Source organism: Orycteropus afer, unplaced genomic scaffold (genome assembly GCF_000298275.1).
Source record: "Orycteropus afer afer isolate SDZICR_OR568_19922 unplaced genomic scaffold, OryAfe1.0 scaffold00871, whole genome shotgun sequence".
Classification (NCBI taxonomy): domain Eukaryota; kingdom Metazoa; phylum Chordata; class Mammalia; order Tubulidentata; family Orycteropodidae; genus Orycteropus; species Orycteropus afer.
Genome location: NW_006922458.1, coordinates 147,887 through 154,985, shown reverse-complemented (window position 1 = coordinate 154,985; position 7,099 = coordinate 147,887). Strand labels below are relative to the sequence as shown.

The 7,099-nt window shown below is 48.7% G+C and overlaps 1 protein-coding gene across 1 annotated transcript in view; it reads left to right on the top strand.

Moving 5' to 3' along the window:
- LOC122151906 (collagen alpha-1(III) chain-like) overlaps positions 1–7,099 on the top strand; it is a 42,683-nt gene that overhangs the window by 5,004 nt on the left and 30,580 nt on the right. The gene's annotated exons all lie outside the window — the stretch shown is intronic.

Below are 7,099 nucleotides of genomic sequence, written 5' to 3'. Positions count from 1 at the left end.
GTGAGGATGAGGGTGATGGTTAGGATGAGGGTGATGATGGTGAGGATGATGATGATGGTGAGGATGAGGGTGATGGTGAGGATGAGGGTGATGGTGAGGATGAGGGTGATGGTGAGGATGATGTGATGGTGAGGATGATGATGGTGAGGATGAGGATGATGGTGAGGATGAAGATGATGAGGATGAGGATGGTGAGGATGATGTGATGGTGAGGATGATATGATGGTGAGGATGATGATGGTGAGGATGAGGATGGTGAGGATGAGGATGGTGAGGATGATGATGGTGAGGATGAGGATGGTGAGGATGAGGATGGTGAGGATGAAGATGGTGAGGATGAGGATGGTGAGGATGATGATGGTGAGGGTGAGGATGGTGAGGAGGATGTGAGGGTGAGGAGGATGGTGAGGGTGATGGTGAGGAGGATGGTGATAGTCTGCCCATCTGCACAGATGCCTCAGAACAGCTCCAGACTCTGCCTACAGGGGGGCCTCACAGTACAGCCACAGCCCACTGGTCTGTCTCACCCAGAATGAAAGGCCACAGTGCAGAGTCCCCACATGTGACAGTTAAGAGCCTGGGTCTGGAGCCTGTTCCTGGTTTCAGATCCTGCCTCTGTCACACACGAGCCTCATGTCTGTATGCTTCATACTTGATCTGTCTGTGCCTCTGTTCCCCCAACTCTAGCCTGGGGACAATGACAGTTCTGACACGGTGGGTTGGTGTGAGGCTTAAAGAACTTAATACATAGATACCATGGCACATGGTAGTCACCAATGTGATTTATTATCTTGCATTGAAGGCTGCCCACAATGACTTTGTCAAAGTTAAAAAGTTAAAAACTCTTTCCTTTGAAGATGGCATCCAGAAAGTGAAAAGGACAATCCACAGAAAGGGACAGATTATTAGCCAAGCATATGTGGCACTTGTACCCAAAATATCTAAAGATCTTACAACTTAGCAAAAGAGAGAGAAATGATCCAATTAAAAACAGGAAAGGATCTTAACAGATATAAATGGCCAATAATCATATGAAAAGATTAGTCCAACGTTGCTTTGTTGTTGTTGTTGTTGTTATGTGCCGTCGAGTCGGACCCAACTCATAGCGACCCCTGCTTGAGTTTCCGAGGCGGGATCTCTATGGAAGTAGATTGCCCAACCTTCCCTCCGAGGAGTGGCTAGTGGGTTTGAACCGCCAGCCTTCTGGTTAGCAGTCAAGTGCCTTAGGCACTACGCTAACATTGCTTTAGGGAAATGCAAATCAAAACCACAATGAGATTCCACTTCACACCCACAAGATTGGCTATAATAATAATAATAAAAAAAAAGACAATAACAAACATTGGCAGGGATGTGGAGACATTAAAGTTTCATCCATTACTAGTGGAGTTGGCAGTTCCTCAAATTGTCAGGCATGTAGAGTTACCACTAATCCCAACGATTCCCCTCATAGGATAAACAGGAAGAATTGAAAACATGTGTTCACACAGAAACTCGTACATGGCATTGTACAGTAGCACTATTCATAACAGCCAAAGAGTGGCAACACCCAAATGTGCATCAACTGATGGGTGACAAACATGATGGAGTACCTCCATACAATGACGTGCTCTTGGGCAATAAAAACTAATGAGTCAGTCAGGTCAAAAAAGAAGAAATGCTTTCGAATGACAGAGTTGGCAGAGAATATTGAACATACCATGGGCTGCCAGAAACACAACAAATCTGTTTGAGAAGAAGTGCAGCTGGAATGCCCCTTGGAAGCAAGATGGTGAGACTTCATCTCTTGTACTTTGGACATATGGTCCGCAGGGACTAGTCTCTGGAGAAGGACGTCATTCTTGGTCAAGTAGAGGATCAAAGAAAAAGAGGAAGACCCCCAATGAGATGGATTGACACAGCGGCTGCAACAATGGGCTCAGACATGGCAACGATGTGAGGACGGGGCAGGACCAGGCAGGGTTTCGTTCTGTTGTACGTGCAGTGGCTATGAAGCAGAACTCACCCATTGGCACCTAACAACAACACACACAACAACAACAAAAATGAACGAAGTACTGATATACACCACAACACGGCTGAACCTTGCAGACACGATGCTGAGTGAGAAAAGTCAGACAAAAAGGCCGTGTGTTATGTGTTTATAACACATAAGTCCAGGACAGGCAGCTGCACAGAGACAGAAAAGAGATTAGTGGTTTCCAGGCACCGGGAGGAGGAAGTGGGAGTGACTACTAGAGGGTACGGAGGTTCTTTTTGGAAAAACGAAAATATTATAAAATTAGATGGTGGTGGTTTTACAACTCTCTGAATACACCAAAACCCCCTGAACTTTATACTTTAAAAGGGTGAATTTTAAGTTGGTTAATATGTCTCCATAAAACTATTATTTAAAATAAATGTGGTGGACGGAATGGAAGAAATGCCTCCTGACTGAGAGATGAGGGCCGTGCAACGCTTTGCCAGTACACAGTCTCTCTAGCTTTGAGCTCTGGGCTGGCTGGCTCTGTAGTGTCCTCACTGGGCTTGCTCTGCAGTGGTTCATTTCAGGGTCACTATGCCAGAAGCCCTGATGGTGCAATGGTTGAAAGCTCGACTGCTATCCAACAGGTCAGTGGTTTGAGAACCCACTACAAATACCACAGATGGGTGGCTTTCAACGAACAGAAATTTATTCTGTTACAGTTTACGAGGCTGGGGTCAGAGTGCTGGCTCGAGGGGGGAGACTCTCTCTCCGGATTCTGGGTGAAGGTCCCTCAACCCTGGGCTTCAGCTCTGCCTTCTAGGTCCACTGGAGCAAGCTGGAGGCGTCCCCTGACTGGCACAGCTGCAGGGGCTGACGAACTCCAGATGGGCAGGCGGGATAGCAGGCTGCTGGCTGCTGAGGCTGGTGAACCCTTATTGGCTCACAGGCTGCAGAGGCAACAATTCCAAGATCAGCAGGCAACACCGCAAGCCACTGGTCCTGCTCCATGGAAGAACAGATGGGGTGATCTGCTTCAGTAAAGACTACAGCCTTAGAAACCTGAAGGGGTAACTATCCTCTGTCCTCTAGGGGCGCTGTGGGTCGGAATGGACTCCACAGCAGTGGGTGTGGTTTGGCCTTTGCTTCTGTGAAGATTGACAGCTTGGGAGACCCTGTGGGCAGTTCCACTCTGTCCTCTAGGGGCGCTGTGGGTCGGAATGGACTCCACGGCAGTGGGTGTGGTTTGGGCTTTGCTTCCCTGAAGATTGACAGCCTGGGAGACCCTGTGGGCAGTTCCACTCTGTCCTCTAGGGGCGCTGTGGGTCGGAATGGACTCCACGGCAGTGGGTATGGTTTGGGCTTTGCTTCTGTGAAGATTGACAGCCTGGGAGACCCTGTGGGCAGTTCCACTCTGTCTTACAGGGTCACTGTCAGTTGGAATCCACACAAGGGCACCTAGCAACAACAGCAACATGCCAGGGACCGATGGGCACAGTGATGGAGAGGGGAGTGAGGGCATGTCTTTCTGAGACCTGGACCCTGTAGGGCCTCCTTGCTCTCTGCATCTAAAGTAAGTCCTCCCTCCCCAGGAAGCAGGAGAAAGGGGTTAGGAGCTCCCTCCATGTTTCTTCCTCAACCTGCCCTGCCTTCATCCCCTCCAGCCCTCCATCCTGGGCACCCCTGGTGTCCTGGCGCCTGTCATGGTCCGGAGCTTCCTTCCCTGCTCCTGAAGCCCTTTGGCCTGCACTGGTCAGAGCCTCCAACAGAGCCCTCCCCCAACACTGACCACACTGGCGGTCTGCCTCAGTGCCTCAAAGTATTACAAAGTGGGGGGCTTTGAAAGACAGCGATGTCTTGTCTCCCAGCTCTGGAGGCATCCACGGGTCTGTGCTCACTTTCTGTCGGCTGGAGAGCCGTCCTCGTCTTGCCCACATTCTGCTAGTTCCAGGTGTTTCCTGAGGTTCCTTGACTCGTGGATGCATTTTCTCACCCTCCCGTCCCCTGTGTGATTGTCTCCATGTCTGTCTCCCCTTTTATGAGACACCACTCAGAAGAGCCTGGGGCCCACCCTATTCCAGTGTGACCTCGTTAACTTAGAACCTTCACATCTCTAAAGAAAGATCCTATTTTCAGAGAAGGTCATGGACACAGGCACCTTAGGGCTTCTGCACATTTTTCATGGACACAATTCCACCCCTAACAGGGTCCTTCCACTGCACCCAGCATCTCCACCCCTAACAGGGTCCTTCCAGAGCCTGTCTCTTCCACTGGGCCCAGCATCTCAACCCGTAACAGGGTCCTTCCAAAGACTGTCTCCACCAGACCCAGCATCTCAACTCATAACAGGGTCATTCCAAAGCCTGTCTCCTCCGCCCAACACAGCATTGCACAGTTCAGCCCCTAACAGGGTCCATCTATAGCCAGTCTCCTTCACTAGACCCAGCATCTCAGCCCATAACAGGGTCCTTCCATTGGACCCAGCATCTCAACCCCTTAATAGGGTCCGTTCATTGGACCCAGCATCTCCACCCCTAACAGGGTCCTTCCATTGGACCCAGCATCTCAACCCATAACAGGGTCCTTCCAGAGCCTGTCTCTTCGACTGGATCCAGCATCTCAACCCATAACAGGGTCCTTTTACATCCCATGTCCTTCACCAGGCCCAGCATCTCACTGTAGGGCCCTGCTCAGTTAAGGGGTGGATGAACGGCTGAGTGGCCTGTACGACTGTGTGGGTCACACGCTGCCCCAAAGTGCATGTCCAGGACCAGAGTGACATCAGCAAGACTGAGGAGGAGGCGGTGCTAAGCTCCCATCCCCCACAGAAACACTGAGAAGCCAGCAGAAACTGTCTGAACCAACTCTGGAAAAGAGTTAAAAGTTCACACAATCAAGTGAAGGCTGGATCAGGAAAAGGGCCACTTAAAAGTGGGAACAGAGTCTGTGGCTTCTTCACTTGCTGCGCCCCACCCCCTCCCAGGCTCAGTGACAGACTGGGAGACAGGACCTGGAACTTGGTTCTGTGGAAGAAGAGAAGACCTTGTTTACAGATGGCTGTGTTTATCTATTCTAACTTGTCCAGGACTCCCCGAAGGATAGACATGAGCAGATAGCCCTTAATCTCAAGTCCGTTGGATCCTTCCCCAAGAGAGACCACACGTTAGGCCACCATGAAAGTCTCAATAAACTAAACAGGCTGAAATCATATGACGTATCTGCTAGAGATCAATAACAGATGGGAAACTGGAAAATCCATAAATGTGTGGAAATCAGACAGTACACTCGTAAACAACCAAGGAATCAAAGAAAACATCCCAAGGGAAATTAGAAAGTACTTAGAAAAGAATGAAAAGAAAAATACAGTGTACTGAATGTTGGGGTGCCATGAGGGCAGTTCTCAAGGAAAGGCAGAGTGTTAAACACTGACATACAGAGAAGAAGGATCTCAAATCAACAACCTACCTTGACGCTTTGAGGAACTACAAGGAGAAGAGCAAGCTAAACTCAAGCCCACCCAAGGAAGGAAATAATGGAGATGACAGCAAACAAAAAGGAAAGAGAAGACAGACAGACAGAAAGAAAACCAACGGAACCAAAAGTTCCTTCTTTGAAAAGATCAGTAAAACAGACAAAAGGTTACCTAGACTGGCAAAGAGAGAGAAGATGCAAGAAGACTGAAATAGGGAACGAATGTGGGGATCTGACTGCCAACCTTACAGAAGCGAAAGGGATGAGAAGGCACCCTGAGAGTGAGCCTACCCCAACTAGTTAGATGACGTGGTTGAAATGGACAACTTCCTAGAAACACAGAAGTTACCTAAACTAACTCAAGAAGAAACAGCTCTCAACAGATCACACCGAATGAACACTGAACCAGTAATCAAAAAACTTCCCAAGCAGAAAAGCCTAGGAACAGAGACCTTCATCAGGAGCTCTGGTGGTGTAGTGCCTAAGGCATGTGACTGCTAACCAGAAGGCTGGCGGTTCAAACCCACCAGCTGCTCCTCAGAAGGAAGGTTGGGCAATCTACCTCCATACATATACTGCCTCGGAAACCCAAGGAAGGGTCGCTATGACTCAGATCTGACTTGATGGCAGTGAGTTTGGTTCAGTTTTGGAGAGAGCTTCACTGAGGAATTCTAACAAATCTTTAAAGAATTACACCAATCCTCCTTAAATGCCTCCCAAAAATGGAAGAAAAAAGAACCCTTTCTCACTCATTCTGTAAGGCCAGTGTTGTTACCAAAGTCAGATAAAGACACTACAGGAAAAGAAAATTACAAGTATCATTTATAAATACAGATGCAAAATTCCTGAAGAAAATACTAGCACACTGGACCTGTCCTGGGCTGCTCTGAGAGGAATATACCACAAATGGAATGGCTTCAACAAACAGGAGTCTATTCTCTTACAGCTCTGGAGGTTGGAAGTCCAAGGCCCAGGTGCCAGGCTCTAGGGGGTGAGTGAAAGCCCCTCAACCTTGGGCTTCAGCTTTGCCTCTTGCTCCTGGCCCATTAGAGCTGGAGGCATCTCTTCACTCAGGCAGCTGCTGGCTGCTGAGACTGACAAGCCCAAGGTTGACAAGTGAAAAGGCACAGTCCTGATGTTACCAACTCACATGGCAGGCCATTGATTCAAGTCCATTGAAGGTCCCAATATCGACAACATGGCAGGCTGCTGAACAATGACTCGGCTACATGCAGGGTCCAAGCATGCCATCAACTGGACCTCAAAGCTGCTGCTTACATACGGGAAGCAGCCCACATCCCCAAAGCAGCGCCTCAGCTGCTCCGGTAGATTCCACCATGGAGTTAATTACCAGTCTCATCATGGGGAATGCTACCACCAGCTGCCCAGACACTCAACCAGGCCCAGCCAAGTTGACACACAACCTTAACTACCATAGTACCCAACAGCATATTAAAAAGATTATACATCATAACCAAGTTAGATTTACTCCTGGAATGCAAGGATGGTTCAACATTACAAAGTCAATCACAGTACTAAACCACATTAATAGGACAAAAGACTAAGACCCAGACATCATTCCAGCTGATGCAGAAAAGGCATCTGGCAGCAGCCAGCATCTTTTCATGATAAAAACTCTCAGAAAACTAGGAATAGACCGGAATT